The sequence below is a fragment of the Ursus maritimus genome, unplaced genomic scaffold (genome assembly GCF_017311325.1).
Source record: "Ursus maritimus isolate PB19 unplaced genomic scaffold, ASM1731132v1 scaffold_19, whole genome shotgun sequence".
Taxonomy (NCBI): domain Eukaryota; kingdom Metazoa; phylum Chordata; class Mammalia; order Carnivora; family Ursidae; genus Ursus; species Ursus maritimus.
In genome coordinates, this window is record NW_024424341.1 from 49,677,447 (window position 1) to 49,691,191 (window position 13,745).

A 13,745-nucleotide genomic window follows, 5' to 3' on the forward strand; every position below is an offset into this window, starting at 1 on the left:
CATGGAGGAATCTTAAATGCATATTACCAAGTGAAGGAAGCCGATCTGAAAAGGCTACATACTGTATGATTCCAACTATATGACATTCTCAAAACGTCCAAAACAATGGAGACAATAAAAAGATTGTCAGGGTTGGGGTGTGGCAGAGATGAATGGGCGGAACATAGAGGACTTTTAAGGCAGTAAAAATATTCTATGATATTATAATTAATGCATATAGGTTATCATACTTTTGTCCAAACCCATAGAATGTACATCACCAAGAGTGAACTCTAAGGTAAACTATGGATTTTAGGTGATTATGATGTGTCAATGTAGGTTCATCCTTGGTGTAAAAAAAAAAAATGTACCATAATGGGGGAGCCTGGGTGGCTCAGTCAGCTGAGCATCCAATTCTTGGTTTCAGTTCAGGTCATGATCTCAGGGTTGTGGGATCAAGCCCCACATTGGGCTCTGCACTCAGCAGGGAGTCTGCTGGAGATTCTTTCTCCTCTACCTCTATGCCTCCCCCCACTCTCTCTCTAAAATAAATAAATAAACAAATCTCTTTTAAAATGTACCATTACGGTGAGTGATGATAATGGGTGAGTGATGATGATATGCATGTGTGGACACGGGGAGTATAAAAGAGATCTCTGTGACTTCCTGTCAATTTTGTTATAAAACTAAAAGTGCTCTGAAAAAATAAAACCTTTTAAAAATGTATCTTCACTCAAAAACTTGTACATGAATGTTCATAATAGCCCCAAAGTAGAAACAACCTAAATGTCCATGATGAATGGTTAAACAAAATTTGTACATATATAATGGAATGTTATTCAGCCATAAAAAGGAATGAAGTACTGGTACCTGCTACAGTGTGGATGAACCCTGAAAATACTATGCTAAGTGAAAGCCTCCAGACAGTGGATAACTACACAAAAAACCAATTATACAATGAATTTCAAATATGAAATTCTGAGTTGTGTGGACATGAGTACTTGCTCTAATATTCCATATACTTTTCTGCAATGTGTATAAGTTGAAAACAAATTACAGCTGTACCAAATGTTAAGGACAACAGTGCATAATAAGGGTATGTAACAATGGGAACTGACTCCAAGGCCCGAAGAGGGAGATGTTTGCTTCAAACATTGAGAGAGGAAACTTCAAAGGACATGCAGCTTTCCTAGAACATCAGTGGTATTTGTTTGCTTGTTTTCCCACAAGGAGAAACCCTTTACAAGACAGATACTTGTGATTAGAGGGACTCAGGTGAAAGTTCTGGAGTAAAAAAATGTTTCTCCAGAGCTAAGGGGAACCTGCATATACTGGAGACCTACTACATGTAAAACATTACACATGTATCTGAATCCATCCTATCTATCTTCCAAATAGAGATACAAGAAGGGCATAATGGTAGGCAGAATGGCCTCATAAAGATGTCCATGACCTGATCCCTGGAACCTGCAAATATGTTAAATTACATGGCAAAAAGGTAGGCAGATGTAATTAAGATTAGGGATTTTGAAATAGGGAGATTATTTTGGATTATCGGTGGGGAGGGAAATGGACTCTTATCCCATGACTCCTTTAAATCAGAAAACTTTCTCCAGTTGGAATCAGTAAGAGGTGGCACAAGAGGAAGTAGAAGGGAAAGCGGGCAAAAGGGTCAGAGAAATTCTAAGGGTAAGAAGGATCTGATGTGCCATTGTTGGCTCTGAGACGTAGAGGCCCAAGTGCAAGGACTGGAGTGAGGCCTCTAGGAGCCAAGGACAACCTCCAGCTGAAAGTTAGCAAGGAACCAGAAACCTTGGTTCTACAATCTCATGAAACTGAATTTTATCAACAACCTGAATGAGCTTCGAAGCAGATTCTTTCCAGAGCATTTGAATATGAACCCGGAGCCAACCGTTTCATTTCAGCTTTGTGAAACTCAGAGCAGAGAAACTAGCCAAACCTACCTGGACTTCTGGCCTACAGAAATATGATAAAGTAAATTTATGTTGTTCAAAGCAGCTAAGTTTATGGTAATTTGTTACAGAAGTGATAGACAATTAATTCAGGCACTAACGTTTTTTGAAAATGTACTTATGCAGTAAGTACTTTCTTTTTATTTATTATTTATTTATTTATTTGTATTATGTTCAGTTATGCAGTAAGTACTTTCTGTGTATTATCTCATTTAATACCAACAACCTTCTGAAGTAGTAGCTTGTTTTATTCCCATTCTGCAAAAGAAGTTAATTGGCATACCTATAGTTGCATAGCTAGTAAGTGACAAAGCCAGGATTCCAACCCAGGAAGCATGACTACAGAATGCATGCTTTGAACTACTGAGCTACACAACCTTCCTAGAGTCAGTGGAGCTCACAGTACTTATATTAAGTGTGTCCAAGGTGAAACAGCATCTAATTAGCTAAGCTCAAAAGTGAGGCTGGTTGGTCTAGTTTCAAAAATGCTAATTCCAAAAACAATCAACAAATATTTGCTGAGATTCTACTTTAGAACATGTATTTTGCTATTGACTGGATATCCTAAGTTCAAAAGTCGGTACTGTCTTCAAGAAACTTTAATTGTTAAAATTTGGTAATTGCTGTAACAGAGCACCCGAAACTGCATGGGCACCACAGAAGACACCAGGAGAAAATGCTGGCACTTAACCCAGGAGTAGCACAAGGAGGCTGCCAGGCAGATGAAGCTTACTAAGGCACTCGAGGAAGAAAAGATGGCACAGACACTTAAAAGTACGATTTGTGCCAGAAACTACAGAGGAGTTAAATATTCTTACAGCACAATGTCCAAGAAGGCAGTAGAAGAAAAATGGCTAGACAGGTGGGAATAAATTTAAGTGCCATACTAAGGAATTCAGTTTTCATACTGAAACACTGAAAAACAATTTTAGTAGGAGAGTGATGTCAGATTAACCTTTTCGAATATTCACTGGTCCAGCCTGGAGTTGGATTGGGGAACAGTCAAGACAACCCGCAGGAGGCTATTGCAATAGTAGAGATGAAATATAATTATATATTCTGATTTAGAGCAGCAGGAAAGGAAAAGCAAATGACAAGAACGATATAAAATATTTAGGATATAAAATATTTAGGGGGTAGGATTTATGGATATTGAAGATTAATTGGGTATGGAGAGTCAGGAAAAGAGAAATCTAGAATGGTTCCTGGGCTTCTGGGCTAGGCTCTGAATGAAATTTGTTATATTCAAATGGGCTAAAGAAGGGTATGGAGGAGAAAAGATTAGTTTGGCTTTGGATTTGTTGAGGTGGTTATGGAACATCTGAAGGAAGACAACTAAATACATGGGTCTGGAGATCAGGAAAATAGGTCTAGGTTGGAAACAAATATATGGAAATAACCAACCTATAGAAACAGCTGAAGCCAGGTATCTGGAGCAGTATGCCCATATGGGGGCATGCAGCCTGAGAAGGAGACCTGATAACCAGATAATTAAGGGAGCACACACTGAGAAAGACCTATAGAGATATAGGATTTTCCTCCAGAAACCAGAGGAGGAGAGTTTCATGAAGGTAGGTCAGCTGTAACAGAGACATCAGGTAAGACAAAGAGTGGATTTGGCAAACAGTACTGGTGTCCTTAATGAGAACAGTATCAGCAGAGTAGTTATTCCTGATGTCAGCCTGGAAGGAACTGAGGAGTAAGTGAAAAGTAAGAACTTTTCAAAAGCTTGGGGATGAAGGGAAGAGAGGGAGAAGAGGAGAACGCGAGAGAGAGGGAGAGAGGTAGAAGAGTATATAGGAAAGATTTTTTAACTCCAGATTTTTCAATAAGTTCATCAGACATAAGATTATTCTGTCAAATTACTATAAAAGTTCCTAAATGCTTATTCTGAATTTGTGCACTTATCTGGCTGAGGACCTGGGCAACAGTCACACTCCAGGCATGTCCTTAGCTATTATGCCAGTCACCGGACAGGCGAGTATGTGTGCGTGAGGCTTTATGACAGAGGCCCTGCATCAGCGGCCCACGGGCGTGGCTGGCTTTGTGTGCTTATAAAGGGTCTCCCTGGGCCCTGTGTGAGGGCAGCGCCCCAGCGCCACCAAGCCTGGAGAAGCCACAAAGCAAAACCTATTATAAAAACAACAGTTGCACGAAACAGAACAATCAGTACGCAAATATTCCTCTGGCTTCTTTCTGCACCACTCCTCACAGAGGCGCATAGGTGGGCGGGGCGGCCACGGAAAGGCAAACCGCACCCCCTCCCCTCTGCCTTCGGTGTAGACGCCTGAGGAAACCGCTGTCTGAGTGGGTTGGTCGGGACCAGGCACGCTGCCTGAGCGGAAGCAGTCGCTCACTTCCGCGCCCTCCCAGCTGGGGCTGGGAAATGCCATTGCCAAGTTTTGGCGGGAAAGCACGCGAGACTCATTCACCACGCGTGAGTGCGGGCACATGGGTGGAGCTAAGACGCGCGGCGAGCAGGGGTTAGATAGGCATTCAGATGCGCGTGCGCGCGCCAGCGAGCGGGGATGCCATCCCAGACGCCCTGCCCGGCTTGGGACCCCACTTTTCACCCCGGGAGCCCGCGCGGCTAACCCCGCCTCCTCCGTGGAGCTCCACAGGCAGCCTTTCTTGGTCGCGCACGCGCTCTCTGCCTTCTTTCTCAACAGGATTCGCGGCTCCTGTCCGGTTTGGAGATGGACGCTGGAAGGGGTAGACAGAGAGCAGCGTGAAGGGGTGGCCCGAAGGGAGTAGTGCGTCATCTCCCTTGAGGTGGGAGACTTTGTGCCTCCGGGCAGGCGGCCCAGAACAACACTCAGGTCGGCACGTGGCTTCTATTCCCAGTTTAGGCCGGGGAGGCGAGACTGTATTTCCCGGCGTCCAAGGTGCGGCGCTCCCTAGGCCCTACCGTTCTCCGTCTCTGCGGGGCACGTGAGGACTGCCCACTGGATTTTCCAGTGTGCGGCCATATTCTGCAAACTGCAGTTTCCACTACGATCCCTCCCGAGTTCCGTGAGTTTCGCCTTTGCCTTCAACTGCTGTCCCGTTTCTAGAAAAACTCCTGGAATATATTATCCATATATCTTGCTTCCAGTTTTTTTCTCTCTCGTTCTCTCTTGAATCCGCTCTAATCAGACTTTTTGTGCCCATCACTCAACTAAAACTGCTCTTGTCAAAGTTACCAGTGATCTTCCTTTTACTAAATCTAATGGTTGACTTTCAATTCTTGCTCAACTTGACCTATTAATAGCACTTGACACAATCGATCGCTACCACTTCTTGATACGCTTTCTTAGTTTCTATGACAGACTAGTTTCTCGGTTTTTCTCCTGCCCAGTAGTCAGTCGTTCCTTCTCAGTTTCCGGTTCTGACCTTTCCGTGACCTCTTAATGTTAGAGCTCCTCAGGCTATAGCCCTTGGTCCTTTTCCTTATCCACACGCGCTTCCTTGGTCATCTTATCCAGTCTTGTGGCTTTAAGTATCATCTATATACCAGTGATTGCCAGATTTATAATTCCAGTCCTAACCTGTCCCCTGAACTACAGACTCTTATATCCAGTTGCCTACTACACATCTTTACTTCAGTGCCTAATAGGAATCTCAATCTCTTTTTGTCCAAAACTGAACTCCTGAATTTCTAATCTTCCTCCTGGTGTCAACTCCCCTGTGAATCTTCCTCAACTAACTTCATGGTGCCTCCAGTTTCTACCTGGTCAAGCCAGAAACCTTGGAGTCATCCTTGACTCCTCTCTCTCACATTTATATCCAGTCTATCAGCAAATCCTGATGGCTTTATCTCCAAATAGATCCAGATCTGCTCAATACTTTTCACTTCTGCTTCTCCCTGTTTCAAACCCACTATCCTCTTCCCTCTGAATTATTGTAGAACCTCCTCACTTATCTCCTTGCTTTGGTTCCTGCCCCCAACCTCTTGACTCCCAATGCCACAATTTATTCATACAACCATCAAAGGTTGTTGTTTTTTTAATGTAAATTATATTGTATCACTCCTCTGCTCAGACCCACCTATGGTTTCCATCTCATACAGGGTAAAAGCCAAAGGCCTTAAGATGGCCCAAAAGCCATTATAAGATATAAGGAAAACCTATTTGCTACCCTAGAACTAAGAGAGAATACCTAAACAAGGACAAACTTGGAAGGATGGTCTCTCTCCAAGGCTGGGGTTCAGACCTTACTGGAGAAGATATAGTTCAGCTCACTGGGTAGCAAAAAATTTTGCTGGTTTACCCAGGATGGAGCTGGTCTGCAATCTCTGGGCAAACAGAAACCAACCCTTTGGAATGCATACATTCTACAGATGATCAGCAACCAATGGCATGGGTGTGGAGAGGAATCAGAGGCTTGCTGGGAATCCTCCACAGAAGGAGATCCACAGGTTGCGGCACTTGTTTCCCTGTTAGTGCGGGAAGGTAATTGGAAGACCAAGTCAAGGCTGCAAGGTCACCAAGAGACTGCATGTTCTGGGTGGCTGACTGTGGCAGAGCTCTTTTGGATGTCCTCACTTCTATCCTGCTGACCCATTATGTAGTAGTTTTTTTGGTTCTTGTAAAGTATCACAATTATTTCTTCAAATATTTGTCTCCATTTTTATTCTTCTCTCCTGGAGCTCTGTTATCTGAGTGAGGGCATTTTTATTTCTGTCCTGTATGTCTCATAGCCTTTATTTTATGTTTTCTCTTTATACTTTTCTGGCTATTTCCTGGGGGGCTCCTCAAGCTGATCTTTCAACTTAACTCATTTCTGAGCTATATCTAGCCTACTGTCTCATCTGTTTTGTTCTTTATATCGGCTGCTATGTTTTTAATACCTAAAATTTCCTCTTGGTTCCTAAATTTATATTATTCTGTGTTTCATATTACAGATATCTTCCCTGAATTACTTAAGAGTATTTATCTTGTATTTAAAATTCTTTGTTCACATAGTTCTACTTCAGGTGGTGTATGTTTTTCCATCATGTTCCCTCTTTTAAGGAATTTGTGTTCCTCAGGTATGTGGCTTCTTTGGCCTGTGAGCTCATGTTCTCCTGGGGAAGTCATCCTCCCTGTCTGAGAAACATGTACTGAGACAGGGCTGAAAACAAGGGAGTTCTGGTGAGGGTGAGGAGGGGAGAGGGATGAGACCCATCGTGGAGTGCCACAGGCGCCAAATAACCACTACTGATTACTCCTATTTGCTGCTAGTGTAGTAGGAAACTTCTGTGATCAGTGTTTCTCCTTTAAACCCTTAGGAAGAAGAGCATTGGGGTATTGACATTTCTAGACTTTTTTTTTTTAGAATGTAACTTTTTTTTAATAATAATATTTTTTATTATGTTAGTCATCATACAGTACATCCCTGGTTTTTTATATAAAGTTCGATGATTCATTAGTTGCGTATAACACCCAGTGCACCATGCAATACGTGCCCTCCTTACTACCCATCACCAGCCTATCCCATTCTCCCACCCCCCTCCCCCCTGAGGGGGAATGAAGCATGAGAGACTGTGGAATCCGAGAAACAAACTGAGGGCTTCAGAGGGGAGGGGGATGACATTTCTAGACTTTTTAAGCATACGTTTATCTCATTTAATCCTCATAAGATGACCACCTGTCCATCAAAATTCATGTTTCTCCTCTCATAGTATTGAGCTGAGACTAGGAAGGGACTGCCCAGCCAAGGCTGCTCAACCACTTCCATTTTGGTGAGGCCATTAACCACTCCTGCCAGTGGAATGTAAACAGAAATGGTAAGTGTTGCTTTCGGGCCAACGGCTTTGCCTTCTTCACCTCCTCTTTTCTGCAGGCAGAGGACTCCAAGGGCCACAAGATGGAGGAAGTCATGGTCCCTGAATCACTGCATGGATGACCAGGGATATCTGCCACCTATGCAAAAGAGAAATAAGCTTTACTTTCATAAAGCCACTGAAATGTTAGTGTTTATGTTACGGTAGCTAGATGCATATCTGCCCGTACTTCTCACTTCTACTGCTTCTTTCTCCATGGTTCAAATCCACTTTCCTCTTTCCTGTGAGTTATTGTAGTAACCTCCTGATTTACCTCTCTGCTTCCATTCCCTAACTAATATAGGTAGATGTTATTAATATACCCATTTTACAGATGCAGAAACTTGCCTTCACTGTTAAAGCTAGGATTTGAATCCAAGCAATCTAATTCTAGATCCCATACTGCTTTTTATTTATATTTTTTAAAGATTTTTTTTTTCTAAAGAGAGAGATCGTGAGAGAGTGAGTGAGTGGGGAGAGGGCAGAGGGAGAGAATCCTCAAGTAGACTCCCTGCTGAGCTCGGAGCCCACTCAGGGCTGGGTCCCACAACCCTGAGATCACAATCTGAGCCGAAATCAAGAGTCAGATGCCTAACCAACTGAGCTATCTAGGGACACCCCCCCATACCTACTAGACTAAAGTCTATTTCTTCCCAATTGCATTTTACTGAAGACTACACAGGTTACCAGACACATTCTGATATCTTTGCGTTTTTAGCCTCCAAATCCCCCAGTAACTGACTTACAATGAGCATTTGGTCTGATCCCAAGAGATCACGGGACCGTGACTATTTTGTTTCTCTGTGTTTTGTGTTCTTTTATGAGACGGTAAGTCAGGTGCAGCCATCAGAGGAGACAGAGGAGAGGTTCAGGAATCCAGTTTACCATACTCACAGGTCCTAGAGACAGGAGGCAGGGCATACCACACAGGGGGCTGCTCGAGAAATACACCAGGGTAGTTAGGAGGCAGAAGACAGGAATGAGGGGAAGGCTTAGGTCACAATCTTGGTTGGAGCTTCTGACAGAAAGGCAGGGCAGGGTAGGATGAACACTAAGATTGGCTACTTTGAATAATCTCAGCAGGTTTTGGACCTTAGGGGTGGTCTCTCATTGCCTGGTACCTGGCCCTGGGATGGTTAAACCCTGGGATGATTCTTCTGTTTACTCTCTCCATTTTTACCACATACCTATTTTTCAGCTGCATCAAGGTCTCCAATTATTGACCTTTCTCCCTATTTATCAGCCTCCTGCTAACTTCATTTCCTTCTCTATCCAGCCTAGATACCAGGAACATTTGATTTATCCACTCCTTTGCCAGTATACTTAATCCTCCTTGCTTCTTTTTCTCCCACTCAGTGAAACCTTCCACTGTAGATCAGTCCATATGTGCACACTGACCAGGTGTTCCCAGTTGCCCATTTTTTAATCCTCTGCCTTGGCTTCACCAAACTTTAGTGAGGATTCTCTTCTCCTTGACAGCCCCTGAAATTTAACTTGACCTCTTCCAAGCAAGCACTAAAATGCAGAACATCCTCCCTTAACAACTCTTCCTGAGAATCAGCTATCAGCTGAACACAGGGAGAAATATTTCTTGTCAGATGAACCTGATCGTGCTGTCTGTCCAGCTCCTTACTTGCCAGGTTCCCCACAAAAGTCCCTGGCTGCCCTCCCTATAAAAGAAAAGCCTTTGTTCGATTTGACCACATTCACTGCTCTTGCACCCATGCTTCTAAGCGCTCCAGGAGAATATTGTGCATCTGTGGAGATCAGTGCCTTACAAGCTCAAGTCTTTTCTCACTCGCTGCATGCTCCCAGCAAATAACTTTTTACTTCACTCAAGAAAGTGAACATATTAGATGGGAGCTCTGACAAAGATTCTTTGCTTGACCAAACTTTGTCAGACTCCTGAACCTTCTTCTTGGCCCATCTACGCACTTTGAAATCCAGTTTTAGCAAGAACCCTGCTAAGTCAGTTTAGCAAAATCACCCCCAATCCTTGAAATCTGATCACCCAACATATCTAATGGGGTGTCTTGTCCTACACCACCTGCCAGATGACATCTGATTGCCCTGGCCCGCCTTTAGTAAGAATCCCATTGGGTCAGTTTGGCCAGAATCCCTTCTTCCTCCTGATGTTTCCTCTTAGTAATTTCCCATCTGCTGACCCCCTACCCTGCTCTTTGGCTATAAATTTGCACTTCGCCCTGTTGTACTCAGAGCTGAGCCGAGTCTCTCTCTCCCGCTGTAAAATTCCATCACAGTGGTCCCTATACCTATCGAGATAGTCTCGCCTTGCTTGAATAAAATCTTCCTTATCGTGCCTTAAGAAGTGTTATTTAGTATTTTTTTCTTAACTATTTGTCACACCTACAGTCTTACCTATCTTTTCTTATTCCTCTTACCATGTTGGAAAGATATACCGCACCACCCCCCCTTGTCTGAACCGAATTCTGCCAGCTAGGCTCTGGATCCCATTGTTTTCTCAAGGACCTCACATATACCAATATCTCCAGGATTCTGCTTTTTCTCCGATGTATTTAAGACTACCATCTCCACTAACTTGGCCCTATCAGCACATCAAACGAGTGGGTTTCTCCCGTATTAAAGTCTCCCTACCCTACCTTCTGATGAGATGCTGCTTTATGCCCTCCCCCCATCTCACAGTCAATCCTATTGAGTTTACATTATGTTTTGTTCTCACTATTCATTCACTCCTCAAGCCACTGCTGTCTAGCTTCAGCCCCAGTCACTACACTGAATCTGCTTTGGTCAAGGTCACCACAACCTTCTTATTGCTAAATGCGATGAATCCCCTGCAGTCCGTTTCACACTTCTCTGTAGTAACAGACCTTATCGAGCACTATCTCCAGACATTCTTCCTCCTGATTCCTCCTGATTGTTCTTCTGCCTTTCTCTGGCTTCTCCCTCAAAGTCTCTGTCAGGGAAATAATGCTCTTTGAATATTGTCACGTTTCTACACATTTTGATTTCTTGAGCAAAGGAGAATGACATGCTAGGGAATGTCTCCTTTTCTCCAGACCCATTTACTCCTCACGTTCCAATGATGTTAGACCTAGAGCCATCTGCTTCTGTTCAAAGGGTAATTAAAGTTCTCAGAGCCAAATGCCTCCATTTTAAGGCAGGACTCTCCTCTTTCCCCTCCTGAGAAAAGTTATTTACCTTGGGAGGGATTCGTTTACTTTGGGGAGGTTGGGTTTCTTTCCCTCTCTTAGGAGGGAAGGGTGGCCGATGGGCAGCATGTAGTCTGTATCAAGTCAGATTCATAATTTTCACGTTTCTCTCTTGTGATTCAAAAAAACTCTTTTACGTGAGCAGGATTCATTTGGTTCCCGTCCTGTCAGCTGTAGGGTACTGGCCATGGGGAACTAATGCAGCTATTGTTATAAGTAACTATTATCATGTCTGGTCTCTGATCCAGCTTTCAGAATAATATAAAAAATGTAGACGTTAAAAATTTGTCTGTCTCCTCTGGTTCTACCCATTCGTTAAATGGTGGTGCTCTTTAGAGTTAAAACCTATACTCTTTTCTCTTTCTAGTTTATGCTGCTCGGATAATCTCAATTTCCGGGAGTTCAGTTGCTATCTATATATTGATGACTTCCCATCTTCTGTCTCCAGCCCAGACTTTTCTTCCGAGTTTCAGACACAAATTTCCCATCATTCACTGGGTATTGCCATTTTCTTGCTCCATAGGCACCTCAAATTCAGCATGTCTCATACTGAGCACCTTTTCTCTGCCTTTCTTCATTTCCACTTAAAAACTCCTATCTTTTTCAGGAAAAACAATATGTGTTCAAGTTACATGAGAAGAAAACCTGGTTGTCATATATGACCTATTACTTTTCTTCTTCTTCTTCTTCTTTTTTTTTTTTTTTTTAGTGAGAGAGAGCACACACATGAGCAGAGGCGAGGGTGGGGATAAGGGCAGAGGGAGAGGGAGAGAGAGAGAATCTTGAGCAGGGCTCAATCTCCCAACCCTGAGATCATGACCTGAGCTGAAATCAAGAGTCAGATGCTCGACCGACTGAGTCACCCAGGTACCCCAGAATGTGTTTTCATTTATTTACATTTTCTTTAATTTCCTTCAGCAGTGTTTTGTAGTTTTCACCATACAAGTTTTTCACCTCCTTGGTTCAGGTTAGTTTGTATGTATTTCACTCTTTTTGGTGCATTTGTAAATTGAATTATTTTTCTAAATTACTTTCAGATTGTTCATTGTTAGTGTATAAAAATGCAACTGGTTTTTGTATGTTAACTTTGTATCCTGATGCTTTGTTGAATTCATTTGCTAGATCTAACAACTTATTTTGTATATGGTGTCTTTAGGATTTTCTACATATAAGATCATCTTATCTGCAAACAGAGATAATTTTACTTCTTCCTTTTCAATTTGTTTGCCTAAATGATCTAGCTAGAACTTCCGATAATATGTTGAATGGAAGTGGTGAGAGCAGTCATTCTTGCCTTGTTCCTAATCTTAGAGGAAGAGCTCTCAGCTTTCACCATCGAGTCTGTTTGCTGTAAGCTTTTTACATCTTGCTTTTATTATGTTGAGGTAGTTTCCTTCTATTTCTAGTTTTATGAGCGTTGTTATGAAAGAGTGTTGAATTTTGTCAGATGCCTTTTGTGTATCAACTGAGATGATCATGTGGGTTTTTTTCCTTCGTTCTGTTAATGTATATTACATTGACTGAGTTTTGAATGTTGAACTATCCTTGCATCCCAGGAATATATCCCATTTGGTCACAGTGTCTAATCCTTTTAATATGCTGCTGAATTCAGTTTGCTAATAGTTTGTTGAGGATTTTTGCATCCATGTTCACAAGGGATATCAGTCTGTAGTTTTCTTTCTCGTAGTGTCCTTATCTGCTTTGATATTAGGGTAATGCTGACCTCATAAATGAATTAGGAAGTTGTTCCCTTAAATTTTTTTTGGAAAAGTTTGAGATGGATTAGTATTAGTTCTTCTTTAAATGTTTGGTAGAACATTTAGTAATTTAGTAATGTCCCCACTTTCATTTCTGATTTTAGTAATTTGAGTATTCTCTGTTTTTTGGAGGTGGGGGCTTGAACTCACAACCCTGAGATCAAGAGTCAGATGCTTAACTGACTGAGCCACCAAGGCATCCCTCCCCTCTTTTTCTTAGTCCATGTGGCTAAAGGTTTATCAATTTTGTTGATCTTTGAAGAACCAACTTTTGGTTTCATTAATTTTTTCTGTTTTCTATTGCATTTAACTGTGATCTAATATTCATTATTTTCTTCCTTCTGCTATCTTTGAGTTTAATTTGTTCTTCTTTTTCTAGTTCCTTAAATTGTAAAATTACATTGTTGGCTTGATATCTTTCTTATTTTTAAATGTAAGAATTTACAGGTATAAATCTCCTCTTTAGTATTGCTTTCACTGCATCTCAAAAGTTTTTTTCATTCAACTTCATTTCATTCAACTAATTCATTTTCCCCTGTCGTTTCTTCTTTGATCCACTGGTTGTTTAAAAGTGTGTTTTCATTTCCCAGTTTGGTGAATTTTCAGTTTTCTTTCTGTTACTGATTTCTAACTTCAGTCTGTTGTGGTTGGAGAAGATACTCTGTATGACATCTATCTTTTAAAATCTATTGAGACTTAATTTGTGGCCTAACATATGGTCTAACTTGGAAAATATTCCGTTTTGCACTGGAGAAGAATGTGTGCGCTTTTGCTGGGGAGAGTGCTCTGTATATATCTGTTAGATTAGTTGGTCTGTTGTGTGAAGTCCTCTGTTTCCTTACTTACTTTCTGTCTGGTGGTTTATCCATTATTGTGAGTGGGCTATTGAAGTCTCTAACTATTGTAGAACTCTTCTGTCTCTCCCTTCAGCTATGTCACTTTTTGCTTTATATATTTTAATGGGCTGTCATTAGGTGCATAAATGTTTATAATTGCTATATCCCCTTAGTGTATTAAAGCTTTTATTAATACATATAATGTCCTTTATCGCTTGTAAGCACTT